A 14,894-nucleotide genomic window follows, 5' to 3' on the forward strand; every position below is an offset into this window, starting at 1 on the left:
ATTTGTCGATGGCAAAGCTGTAGCTAATATCTAAAAACTTACTATGATTGATGCGCTAAATTTAAAAATTCTAACCTTAAAACGCAGCGTGCGGAGCGAGCTTAAATGTACCTAGTATCATCTTATAATCAGCCAATTATCAACTACCTTTTTCAGTGGGGTACAAGGTAAGGTAAAAAATTATATTAACAATTATATGCATGGAATTGTTTCCGCCTGGGCTATCACAATTAAATCTTTTTACTTACATTTAGCTACATAAAACTATTTTCATGTGACTTTAAATGTATTCCCCGACGACAATTCATTCATCTAAAAGCAGCTAATAAAAGTTAATAAAGAACTTTTACAATCGAATTATAATACGTGGAATTTGAACTCTAGTGATAGTTAATAATAGTTTGAAACTTGTATTAGCTTTTCTTAGCTTCCCTAGCGGAAATAATTTACTGTGCCACATCATGTTAAAACTAGCAAATCGTCCCTGGTAGCAAATGGCCGATAAGTTCGGGCCCGTTCCCTAGCGACTCAGTAGATATGAAACCCAGAATCCATCGAGAAATATCCATGATTTCTACGCTGAAATCCAAGTAGCAGAAGTTCACTTAATTTTTTTTTTTTTTTTTGCATGTGCGTACGGTTCCAGGCACAGGCATACTAGAAGTATAGTATACGACGCGTATAATCAAGTGACGCGGTAGCACCACGAAGGCGAGTTTGAGAAGTCTGCGGCGACCGCGACACTATTTACTTCTATATTGGGTTTTCAAATTTTCAATTCAATAAATACAAATATTTGCATTATTACATCTAAATTTTGTTGGCGTATTGTTGACGAGTCTTCGTGCCGCTGGGTTGTTCAAGAGAGATGTACCGGACTGTGGCGCCACCTAGAGGTTTGCTGCACCACTGGGGCTCGCTCTCTTAAGCGCCCGAGCGACCACCACACTTGATTGCCGCTCTCTGCTACAGCAACAGCTCTCGCATCATAATATAAAATAAATAAGTTTAGTTCAAGATAAAGTGTCTAGTTAATTTTGTCACCCTCTCCAATCAATGGAAGATCTACTCCAACAGCTTGTGGGCCGGCTCGCTGACGAGAGGAGGACGAACATCTGAAGCCTCAGAAGAAAAATACAGTAAGTACAAGTCCTGTAAAGTGTTGTGGAAAATAAGAAGTGCGTCAGAAGCTGCTACCGAGTTAGCAAAATTTGTTTCATAGTAATTTTCGCAGCTAGACTGCATAAAATTCAAAAACACGACAAAACGCGCGAGCGCTAGCAGGACGCCGGCGGTCGGCGCGAACCTGCACAAGCCGATTCTGAGAATCGGGGAGACGCGTGCTAAAACAAACGCGGCGCGGCGCAGTGCGTCAAGTCGAGCGCGTGGCTTTTTCAGTTTTTCTCTTTTCTGAGAATCAAAGTAAAAGCTGTAAATTTTTCTTTCTTCAGAAGTAACAATTTAGAAGTTGTTTATTGTATTTGTATTATATAATATTATTCAGCCTTGCGAGAAACATTATTTTTCGACTTTCTCTCACATCCGACGTGTTTAATTTTCAAAAGAAAAAAAATTTCAGACGACCAACTCCCGCGGTTGTGTGTATATGTAGCGACTCAGAATTATTCGAGAAAAGTATTTTTTATATCAGAAGCACTTGAATAAATTTAGAAAACACATCTAGATAGACATCTCAATGAAACGGCGGTGCAGTGAATTTGAATTTCTATATAATATAAATTTGTCGACAGACAATCAGACTGTCTTTGTGTTTTTCTGTGGTGCCATGCATGTGTGCGATCGCCCCCCCCCCCTTCTCAGACTATTGAGTAAATTGTGTTCGTTTTCTCAGATTGGGAGGGAGCACGTGCGTGCCGCCCGGAAGCACAAAACAGTCGGTGATTTTCAAGCTTTGTTATGACTTGCCGTGCAGTCCAACTCAGTAAGAAATCAATTAAATCAGAACGCGAACTACTTGAAAGAAAAGACCAAGTCAGAGACATTACAGTAAGTCGTGTAGATATTTACTACCATAACAAAATTCTACATATTAAAGATCCAAAAAGAATAATTAGTAAAATCAGAGAATTCAGAAGAGCTGAAACAAACGTTACAGATTCCTCTGTCAGAGAAAAATTATACAGCTTAACAATGTCCAATAAAGAATCAGTAAATGCTTTTTGTGAAAAATTCGAATCAATAATTAGAGAACTTGAAACTTGTGACACAAAAGTACCTCTGACAGAGGAAGAGAAGCGATCAGCCTTTTTCAAAGCTGTCACACGCAATTATAAGGAACTCAGATCAATAAACATGATCAAACTTCAGGCTACTAAATCAGAGATGAGCCTTGATGAAATGAAAACCTTTTTGCTCCAGCTTGAATCAGACAGACGCAGTTCAGAGGACAAAAACTGAGAGGACAAGGGCAAAACAGTAGCCAGGCTAGTCACCACCGGAGAAAAATGTTTCCGGTGCAACAAATTCGGCCACAAAGCCTTCGGCTGCCCTTTGAGGAAATATAACGCCTGGCACTGTTTTACTGCCAGGAAGTAGCAGCGCATAAAGGTGATGACTGTCCAAACAAGGACAATCCCAAAGACGGGTATGTCAAATCTCACACTTACAATAATAAAAACACAAAACATCCAAACAATTTCAGAGGTAAAAATAACAGAGGCAAGGGTGGTTATTTCAATAATGTCAGAGGTAGAGGAAATAATAACTATAACAGAGGTTCTTTCAAAAAAACAACTAATATCCGAACACCAGGCAGATTTAGAAAACTAGGAGAGAAAGTAAAGGCAATGCTAACAGGTAATAACAACAATATCAATAATATCGATAATATACACTCAGATTACACAACACCTACTAGGCTAGTATTTATAGCAGATTCTGGTGCCACAGAGCACATAGTGAATAAGAGTATTGTTTTAAGCAACTTTAGAAAAAGTTCTGGCAGTTACATCAGAAGTGCCAACAAAAACAAATCCGCAAATATCTCAATAGATGGTAAAGGAGATCTAATTGTAAAATCATTGTCAGATGTGAACAATAAAATAATCTTGACAAATGTAATAGCTGCAAAAAATATATCAAATGATCTTATTTCTCTCAGACGCTTTGCAGACATAGGTCTGAGTATTTACCTAGACAATAAAATACTCAAAATATACGATGGAACCTCAGGAGATGAGTATTCGACTGGAATCTATGAAAAGCCAAACTGGATAATTTCACTTAATATAATAAATCAAAACCAATCAAACGAACAACAAGAGAGTTATGACAAATTTTCATGTACGGCTAACATCGTATCACTGGACGAGTTCTTGCAACAATCTAAGACGGACATTATGGAGCTCGATAGAAAAAATGATTCAGTAGAGACTAACGACCTCGAAAGCACACAGAGGAGTCCGGCTGAGATTGGGAGGGAGAAAAAGCAAGAAACCAGAGAAGATACAAGCACATCTAATCAGAAAAAAATCTGGGATGGAAATCTAAATGAACACAGTCTGAACAGGAAAATCCTGGACCTAGATAAATCTTCAGAAGAAATACTAAAACATCTGCAAAACACCAAAGGACATAACTCAGAAAAGCATGAAAAGAAACTGAGTGAAGGTATGCTCTGGCATATCAAACTAGGACATGCTTCTTTGCAATACTTATTATTGCTACAAAAATCAGAAGAAAAACTTAAGAAAATAAAATTCGACAAATCCATTTTAGACTGTGATGTGTGCATCTTGGCAAAAATGGAAAACTTACCATTCTCAGAAGTCAGAATCAGAGCAACAAAACCATTGGAAAGAATACACACAGATACAATGGGACCAATTATACCTGTGTCATACCCAGGAGAAAACAAGTTCATCATATGCTCCATAGACGACCACACAAGATTTGCCAAAGAGTATTCTACCAAACACAAGAGTGAATCCGGAGATTGCCTAGAAAAGTACCAAGTAACAACAAGAAACCTTCTAGGCAAAGATGAAAAAGTATGCTTCATTCGTACGGACAATGGAGAAAAAAGTATGCTTCATTCGGACGGACCGAATTCACCGGTGGAAAATTTTCAGAAGTCATGAAAAGGGAAAAAATTGAAGGAGAGTTTGCACCTCCCTACACACCACAGCACAATGGAACGGCTGAAAGGTTCAACAAAACCATACAATGGAAAATCAGAGCACTAATGATAGACTCCGGGCTACCAAAAAGCATGTAGATGCTAGCCTTGGAAGTAGCTATTCATATTTATAATAGAACACAACACAAAGGAATTGATTCAGAAATACCAATCAAGAAAATGGTTCCAAATATACACCTGGACAAAATCAGACGTTTTGGATGCTTAGCCTACGCTAAAATATCTAACACAGCGAGTAAATTCGCAGACAGAGCTATCCGAACAATTATGGTTGGATACTCTCAAACCGGCTATGTGTTATGGCACCTAGAGACTCAGAGATTCATTACATTAATACATGTAAGGTTCAATGAAAAACTGATATATAAAGATGTATATAAATCTAATTTAAAAGAAAAATTAGAGACGTTAGAAATAACATCAGAAATTGAAACACAACCAGAGATAACAGAAGTACAAAATTCAGACAAAGAGAAAAATCAGAAGAGAAAAGCAGATGATAAAATCTCAGAAGCATTAAAACAAAATAAACCAGAACCAGAAAAACGACCATGTTTAGAAAGAAAAGCCAAAACTAACAGACGAACTTGGACACATCTCAGAGAAGCAGTAGTTGAAGGAGAAAATACGAACGATCAGTTACCTGCAGTGCTTACTCCAACCAGAGAAGACAGAGATATAGACTTAGAAGAGGATTAACTCGGACACATTTTCATAGCACAAACGAACAGAGATCCTATAAGCTATAAAGAAGCCATTGAATCTGAAGAAACACAAAATTGGTCAGAAGCTATAAAACAAGAGTTGAAATCAATGGAAGACAACAATGTCTGGACATTAGTAGACAGACCTTCTTTAGATAAAGATGGCAATAAGATCCATATCCAGACGATTCAAGGATCGAAAAGAGTATGAATTTAGAGAGACTTACGCACTAGTTTCTAGATTGCCAATAGTCAGAGCTACGTTTGCAATCATTAATAAGTTCAATTTAACGGCGTATCAGATAGACGTCAAGACAGCCTTCCTAAATGGAACTCTTGACGATGACATATTTATGGAGATGCCAGACGGTATCGAAATCGATCCAAAAATCAGAAGAAGGAAAGTATGCAAACTTCAAAAAGCTCTATATGGTCTGAGAATAAGTCCCAAGCGATGGAATAAGCGATTCTCAGAAGTTGCAATGGAACTTGGACTGGAAAAAGACATAAATGAACCATGCTTATTTACATGGAGACTACAAAACCAGATGGTAGTGTTACTACTATATGTAGACGACATCATACTAGCAGGCAACAATCAGACGAAATTAAATGAAACAAAAAGGAAACTATGCTCTACCTTTCAGATGAAAGACTTAGGAGAACCTAAAGTATTTTTAGGCATGCAAATTACAAGAAATAGAGATCAGAAGACACTAGAACTATCTCAAACAGAGTACATAGAAAAATGTCTAGAACGTTTTAATATGCAAACTAGTAAACCTCAGAAAACACCTATGGTTACAGGCAAAATCAGAGTCAAGTGGATATCTACCACAGAAAATATCGCAGATATAATGACGAAACCTCTCCCCACTGAAACTCATAAATACCTCGGGGATAAAGTTTTGAACATAGAAATACACACTTAATCTCAAACTCAGAATTTTAATATATCAGATGAATAAGAACTTAATTTATGTTTCAGATACAGAAAACCACAAAAGAAATAGCTCAGAAGAATAAGCAAGACGCATATGTATATTGTTCAGAAGTAAATCAGATCAAGCGACCCGAAGGGAGGGAGTGTTGACAAGTCTTCGTGCCGCTGGGTTGTTCAAGAGAGATGTACCGGACTGTGGCGACACCTAGAGGCTTGCTGCACCACTGGGGCTCGCTCTCTTAAGCGCCGGAGCGATCACCACACTTGATTGCCGCTCTCTGCTACAGCAACAGCTCTCGCATCATAATATAAAATAAATAAGTTTAGTTCAAGATAAAGTATCTAGTTAATTTCGTCACCCTCTCCAATCAATAGGAGATCTACTCCAACACATATAATTATATTTGTATGCTTAACTATGATTTCTAATCTATATATTGGCAAATAAGCAGATTTTTTTACAATAAACAAGCATGTCTCAACAAAAATGCTAAAATCCGTTTGGGATTCTTCAGCCCAACATGTTCAGACCATGAAGTTATCCGCACACGGTTAGTGTTAAGGCTGTGAATTTAGCCACACATAATGCTTTCCCACATACCTATACAGATCAGCGGGATTACTGATGTGATCACACATATACAGACCACCGGGACTACAAGTGTAAATTAATTTTTTTTTATTTAATATCAAGTGGTGCGGTACCCTACGGAAAAAAATCGCGTGATTATTCGGGCAATTAATCGCGTTAATTTATCGAACTTTTTTCGATACGATTAGTTGCGATTAATCGCGTGACTAATCGCGCGATACATATAAAATAAATTTTTTAATAAAATAAAATGCGAAATTATTAAGCGAAGTGGTTAATTTAGGTGTTACCATTCGGACGGTAACACCTATACTGGCCACCCCGCTAACTAATTTTACATTTTAAACAAATTTATTTTATTTGAAAATTTGTTTTGGATGGATCTCGCGATTTGTCAAACGATTCGTCGTGTAACTAATCACGCGAGTGATCACGCGATAAGTCGCACGATAAACCACGGAACCAATCGTGCGATTCATATAAAACAAATTTTCAAATATAATAAAATTGTGTAAAATGCAAAATTAGTTAGCGAGGTGGCCAGTATAGGTGTTACCGTCCAGATTATAACACCTAAATTGGCCACACCGACTAATAATTTTGCATTTTAAACAATTCTATTTTACTAAAAAATGTATTTTAAATAACTCGCAATTAGTCACGCGATTAATTGTGCGACTTATCGCGTCGAAAAAAGTTCGATAAATTAACGCGATTATTCCCGCGATTAAGGTAGTTCACTCGGCACAGTAGTGATCAATTCGAGGTTGAATTAGAAAATTGATTTGTTGAATATTATGCAATGTTATCAAGTGTAAAAATTCTAGAATTTTTAGTTTTGTACACCAAAATATTGATAGAAAGTGTTTAGAGCATCAAATATCCTCAAAACTTAGAAAAGTGAGAAACACTGCGCGAATATATAGATATACCGATAGCATAGAATTGAAACTTTCGATTGCTGTAACTTTTTAAAAAGCACCTCGTGCCCTATCAAATTTTTATTTCCTTGATTCGTATTATGATTTTACATCATGACCTAGTTTTTCAAAAAGTTTAGACTAGATTAGACTTGCTTACCATGTTAAAATACACAACTTCAAGACCCTATGAAATTTAAACCAAATCCCCTCATTCATACCATTACTAATGTACTTTTAAACAATATCCTGGAGTTAGAGCTCATTTGGGCCATTTGTTCCTTTGGAATCTTACGGTCAGTGAATTATGGACTCCCTACTATACGTAGGTATTATAGAGGTATATAGAAGGTCTAAAACCATCAAAATAAAGGTAATTATGTCTAAGAATAGTAAAAAAATTTGGTTCATTTATATAAGTATTTATAAATTTTTAATGAAAAATTTTGATTTTGATTTCAAAGGTGGGTCACCGGTACTATCCATCCATGGAAAATTTAAATTTTGATTCCATCGTTGACTTACCACGGGATTTATCAGCTTTAGGCCATTGAATCACTTTGAAATTTTAAGAGAACTTGCTTTAAGTGCCCTTCTACAGACTTAACAGTTTACTTTTCCGAAAAAAATGTTTTAAAAATTATTAGGTATAGTTAAGTGCAAAATATTAACAATTATATGAATAAAAGTAAATGCTACGAACAAAGCATTCACTTAGACTTACTTTTTAAAAAATCTACTCTGTTAAGTCTGTAAAAGGGCACTAACCTAGTAGAAAAAACAAAAGCTTCGCAAATCTGCCACGGGGTATTATGTATTTCCGAACTTCTAGAAAAACAGGAAGTCCGATCGAATTTTTCTTACGGTAGAACGATTCTTAACACTACGACGTGCAAAATCACGCAAAATATTCACGTGAGAATTCAAGTGATTATCACGTAATGAATCATGTATTAAATCACGTAAATTTTCTAGCTAGGGCAGCTGACAATCATGCCGAAACGTCAGCTGATTATCAGGTGATATCAGCTTAATATTTTTATTAAAGCTGATAGTTATAAATATACATTTATATGAGATAAAATGTTAATGATAATCAGCTGATTATCAGGTGACAATCATCAAAAAATTTTTAACGTTGAATATTTGTATTTCAAGTTGCTTAGTATTATTAAAATTCATAAAATTCACATAATAAGGTCCTAATTAGATGTTACCATCTGGATGATAACCCCAAATGTGTGGCTGTGAGCTCTAAAATATTTCATCTCATATAAACGCATATCGACTATCAGTTCTAATAAAAATATTAAGCTGATATCACTTGATAATCACCTGACGTTTTGGCATGATTATCAGTACATTATCAGTTGATTATCGTCTAATAATCAGCTGATTGTCATCTGCCTTTTTTCAGTAGGGACGTACGCAAACGTACGCAGGCGTTATACGTCAGTGAACGTGTGAAAATGTCCCTGTTGAAAAGACCTCATAAAATCCGATAAAAATATAGCTCTTTTCATACGACTTCTGATAAAACTTTTATAGTAATATATCGGGACACATATATATATAAGAGTTTTACAAGTGGAGTTTTACAAGTGGTAATCCATATAAACACTAATCAGGTTTTAGAGTAAAAATGTTACTAAAATGAGAGCTTAAATCTATCCTTATTTCCTTATAAAAAATGTTATAGCGTTTTATCACAATATTACCATAAATAATATCACAATAATTGCATTCTTTGTTTTATGTAATTAATAGGGGTTTATAAAGAATTCCCGGTGCAGAAACCTCATAATATGTTATAAAGTAACAAGCTATAGTATTTTATAATGAAAAGTACAAAATATAAAAAGATCATTTACAAGGATTTATCGCATTTTTTTATCGGGTTATATGGGCTGCTTCAGGAAAATAGAACGTTATATTTCGAAGAAATATAGCTGACTCTTTAATAGTGTTTTATGAGAATAGTTGCAAGTATTGCAATATGCATTTATGAAATGCTACCAGCTTAACCGATGATTAAACGACGAATCTTATTCGATTCAATTATCGCATTTTATCGCATACAGAAAATAAAACAATTACGAAACTATATTTAAAACATAGATATCAATAGACCGTTTCAGCGTATAGCAGTTAGTATCCGCTATTTGTGTTTACCGCTAAAATGCTACGTTTTTAAGAAACATGTAGCCGAATCTTATATAGTATTTTATGAGGATAGTTGCAGTAAATGCAAGGTTCTCTTATCGAACATTACCCGCTAAACCTATGACTGAAGAAATCTTACTTGATTTGCTTTTTTTTTATCATGCAATGCTATAAGAAATAATCATGAAACAATAAGTTTGTATCCGAATATCAAGTAAATCATTCGTTTCGATTGCTTTTTTTTGTCGGATTATATAAGCCGTTTTATGACATCGAAGCTTACCGACTATCTGTTTTTACCGCTATAATTTTAAAACTGTATCCAAGCCTCGGATAGGGTTTTATAGGGATAGTTGTACTGGATGTAAAGTTATCTGATCGGATATTACCAGCTGAACCGATATCTTAAGAAATCTTAGTAGTTTCGCTTATCGCATTTTATCATTTACATTTCCATATAAAGCAATTATGAAACAATATATATATATATATATATATATATATATATATATATATATATATATTGAGGTAATCTAGCAAATTCAAAGTATAATGGGATCGCAGCACTCCCCGTGACACAGTGTATATACATTTGTATACAATGTATACTTATACTTGCCATGGAGGCGCTACCGTGTTCCTTGATAAAGGATATCAATCATTGCTTTCTGTCGCATTATTTTATCGGGTTATATAGAATGTTTCAGTATAGCATAGTGTCTCTGCTATTCTTTTTTACCGCTGTAACGCTATATGTGTAAGAAACATATCCACGTCTTATAGGTGTAGTATTTTATGAGGATCGTTACAATAATGCAAGGTTCTCTTATCGGATGTTACTAACTGAACTCATTGCCAAAGGCAACGAATCTTATTTGATTAATTTATCAAATTCAAACTATAATGGGATTACGGCGCTCCCCATATCATTGTTTTCTGTTGTATCATTTTATCGGGTTATATAGACCGTTTCAGGGTGGCTACAATGTGTTTTCAGCGCTATAATTTAGTACTTTCGAGGAACGTATAACGTGTCCTATTTCTGACATTCTATAGTGAATGTTGCAACAAACGCAACCCCGCTGGAAAAAGCCGATTGAACCCGATAGAAATTGATAAGATTTAATATTAAAATCGATAACATTTCTTATCGAATTAAATGGTGAATCTTAATTCCTTTTTTTTGTATTAGGTTTCAATAAAATTCGATATAGGTCGATATAGGCTGATAAAGCGCTATACAAAAAGTTACAATTGAAATCAATAAACTCAAGATCATCTTGTGATTTTTCGTACAGAGTTTTTATCGGCATACATCGACCTATGTCAGCTCATATCGACCTAAATCGTATTTTATCAATAATGCAAAAAATGGAATTAAGATTCACTATTTAAGTCGATTACACATCTTATAGGCTTCTATCAACTTTTTCTAACAGGGATGAGCTTCGGTTTACCTAAAGTATTTCATACATGTATACATTCACACAAGAAACAACCAACAACAATCTGTTCCTACAAAAAGGTATTCTCATTCCTGTCGCCTTAAAAACTTTTAAAACTATCAATGTTCTATTTCAAGTTTCAAGGCAATTTTAAATTTCGCGCGCTTATACTGACGAAAAGGCATGCGCGTGTCAAGCGCTAATTAACTGCCGGTAATACAATACGCGGTGCAGTTATCATATGGTAATATGACATACTTATGATTAATGGCCAGAGACACGTTGAACACAACGGAGCGAATTATTGCAGGAAAATCTATCGGCATCACCTTTCCAGATCATGTAAGTTTTGTAATAATTAATCCTACTACTTTCGTTATTGTTTGTTTCTATAGTCTCAATAATATGTATTGAGTAGTTCCAATATATTTATAATACTCGCATGTGCATCTGACTAGCACGTGCATAACGTACAAAATTTTAAGTTTCTTTGTCTTATAAAGTTAATGTATTCAATAATATTTATTAATTTGATTTTAATTATCTATTTAATTTTATTAATATACACTGTAAAGAAAATTTTGTTATGTGACAAAATTTATTAAATCAATTATAAATTACAAATCACTATATTTATAAATAAAAATATGAATAAAATTTATCACTTAAGAACTAAATAACAATAAATAATATTAAAAAACAATATTTAATTCATTTAAGTCAGTATCGATAAATTATTCACTAAATAAAATGTATGAAAGTCAATATTAATTCAATCAATCATTATTAAGTAAATCAATCATATATTTTTAATCAAATTTACTTGATTTGACTAAAATTTTGTCTTGGCGTAGCATGATTATAGCATGTGTATTATATATTACTCCTTTTTTTAGATTTTGGACAACGATATATTGATTGTTGCTTGACTGGCGTTCAACAATCATACTTGCAGTGCGCAGTGCAGCAGTGCTCTCTGTTTTTGGTTCATTTCGACTTGCCTTGACCATTCGCTTACTGCATTTCATCAACTTAGAAGGTAAAAACTATTATTTTATATACTGGCTTATTATTTGATTAATTTAAAATATATTTGCTCATTAATCTTATGATTTTATTGCAGAATCAACACAAGTTTAATAGTACTGGTGTGATAACTGAAACTTGTACCAATAGCAACCTAATGGTGAATTACCGTAGTAGCAGTACTTCTTCGTGTATTCATGGATCTGCTGACTGACTAGGCATTTCATTAACCCATGTGGTAAGACGTTTTTTGTTTATATTTTTGTTTGTAAAATATATTAAATTTCCTTATTCAAAATAAATGTTTAATTGATTTGTTTTTTATTGTTGCAGTGATATTGTTTAGTGTTCATTCTCAAACTTAGTCATTCCATTAGCCCAGAGAGAAATATGCATTTTTATATGAAGTTTGACGATGAAACTTACAAAATAGTGGATGACAGCCAGATACCACGAGTAGAAATTTGTTCCATCGACAAATTCAAGAAGTATAAAGTTCTTATTGAAGGAGAAACTCGCGATGCTCTCATTGTATTTTTTGAATGTAATTTTAATTAATAATTTTTGTATTTGTATACCTAGTATATCAAAATATTTTATTATATGTTGAATTACTTTTCAGATGATTTAGAGAAATTGGAAAGAAAGATTTCAAGTAGTAGAATTAGAATCCCCACTAAAACTTTGGTGCAAACAGCCTCTGATCTTTCAGAAGTCAGTGATAGTCCAGAATCAAAGAATGATAATTTAAAATCCACCAGTAAAACTATTGATATTCTCGGTGCAAAATTAAAGGACATATCTAATAAGGTAAGATGTTGGTTCATTTCATTAATTGTATATATATCATGAATCTTTTGGCATCGAATACTTTTGCATGTTTCATTTCCCTCATTATTTTATTTAGCTTGAAAATGGATAAAAATGTTTTATCATTCTCACCATTTGGTTAGTGAATCATCGTGGGATGGTTCAATTTTTTTTTTTTTTGGTTACGTATGAAGCAAAGAGCTTTGTACACACTTTCTTTAAGAATTATTATATTTTGTTAATATAGTTCAATTAAAAAAATTAATTTTTTATGATATTTCGTAAATTATATTGTACGTAAAGGTATGTTTATTGAAAAAGATCACTTGGTGTCATGCCTCACCAAAATAAAAATTGAAACTCATTCCCACGAAGATTTTTCTGTATCAGCTGTCAACTTTGTTCTTTTCGAACGAATTAATATTAAAATCAAATAGTTTTTAAGGCTATACAGTAAGTGCGTTTCTTTTCCGCTCAACGGCGAGTTTAATATCAAGCTCGATGCGCCGCGAACGAGCGAGAGAGCTTTTCGCAGGAAACACGCGCCACTATCCGCGCGCACGACAGAGCGACTGCGCGAGCGACTTCTCTCTCTCTCTCTCTCTCTCTCTCTCTCTCTCTCTCTCTCTCTCTCTCTCTCTCTCTCTCTCTCTCATCCCATCTTCCGTATGTGTATAGCCTCTTTTGCCAGCCAGCCGCGCGATTAGGGGATGACGACGGACGAACAAAGGGATATGCGTATATGTGTGCGACGACGACCTCAAGTGCTGCTGCTGCTGATCCACGGATGTAAACAGCCGGACTTTCTCGCGGGAACGGCTTCGATTATTTATTCCCGCTGCTTTTTTTTCCTCGCTTTCGACGTTTCTATCGGCGGCGCGGGGGGGGGGGGGGCGGAAACAGAGTAAGAGAGGGAGGAGATTTTTCTACCATGCGACGCATAAAGAGTTATTGGAAATCTTTACGGGCGCGCGAGCGGCATGAGGATACGTATTTTTATCAGTCGTTATAGTGAATACCTTATAAACATACATATCAAGTTAGTAAATCTAAATTATATCGGTCCCTCGCGGTAAAAAACTATTTTTATTTATGAGGCGAACATCTATATAAGCATTTGAAGAGTTATAATCGTAAGATTCTGTATACTGCCTAAATTACAAGGTAGTTACGAAGCGAAAAATTCAATAAAATCAGACGCTCCATGCCCATTCAAAAATCTTCGCTCTACGGCGAGGTATTTTTACACACCCATCAAAGGCAACCTACCCCCGCTTCTACACTCCATCGAAGCCATAAAACGAGGCGAGCAAAAAAATTGGTAAGCCTTTATTTTCCGACGCATCGTGAAACATTCCCTTAAAGTCTTGCCAAAACAAAGTCATGAAGCTAAAACTACCCGCTGAATAGTGCCCGCTAAGCAATGCCGTAAATTGGTGCCGCCCTACTTTACTTAACCGCTAAATGTTACTTTCGCCCCGCCAAATCTTACTTTTGCCCCGTTAATTTTACTTTCGCCCCGCAAAAGTAGTTTTCGGGAAAAATATGCAACTTTCGCCCCGCTTATCAGGGGCAAAAGGTGGGCTTTCCGGTCGGAAGTAGAATAAAATAATGTACGATACACGTGCCATAAGTCGTTCTTCATGGCTCGGCGTTAAGCGCACTCTCTATATATGCTCGGGAGCTTATACACGCCGTGACGTAAAGTACGATTTATGCCACTTGTATCGTAATCAACTATTAAACCTCAATATTTTCAAAACTATAAGGTTTCGATAGTTGCGCAACAAACTCACCCAAGATAGAGAAAAAATATATCTTTTTCCCATATTTCAAGTGAATTAAAGCCATTTTACTCCCGTAATCGTAGAACATACAAAACAGGTTTTTTCAGTCTTTGATTTTTTACTGCGAAAATCAAGTCATCGCCTGAAATTTCTGTAGCATATAGTTCTCAACATGGCACGTCAACACGTTTTATTTTCGTGAGGTTATAATATTTAGTTTTTGAGATACGATTTTTTTTTAAAAAGCCACATTTTTCATTATTGCTCTCGATCGGAACAGTCGATCCCAACCACCAAGCAGGAAAAAGTAGGTAATTTTTCGAAACGCCGGAATTGCAACTCTTA

The 14,894-nt window shown here is 35.1% G+C and overlaps 2 protein-coding genes across 2 annotated transcripts in view; one reads left to right on the plus strand and one right to left on the minus strand.

Annotated features, from left to right (window-relative positions):
- LOC116417806 (50S ribosomal protein L34) overlaps positions 1-14,894 on the minus strand; it is a 42,559-nt gene that overhangs the window by 5,190 nt on the left and 22,475 nt on the right. The window lies entirely within an intron of this gene.
- LOC100116299 (abl interactor 2) overlaps positions 13,769-14,894 on the plus strand; it is a 179,199-nt gene continuing 178,073 nt past the window's right edge. Inside the window, exon 1 of the mRNA XM_032602134.1 lies at positions 13,769-14,083. The gene's annotated coding sequence lies outside the window, so the exon portion shown is untranslated. The remainder of the gene's footprint in view (positions 14,084-14,894) is intronic.

The sequence above is a fragment of the Nasonia vitripennis genome, assembly GCF_009193385.2.
Source record: "Nasonia vitripennis strain AsymCx chromosome 5 unlocalized genomic scaffold, Nvit_psr_1.1 chr5_random0002, whole genome shotgun sequence".
In the NCBI taxonomy this organism is placed as follows: Eukaryota; Metazoa; Arthropoda; class Insecta; order Hymenoptera; family Pteromalidae; genus Nasonia; species Nasonia vitripennis.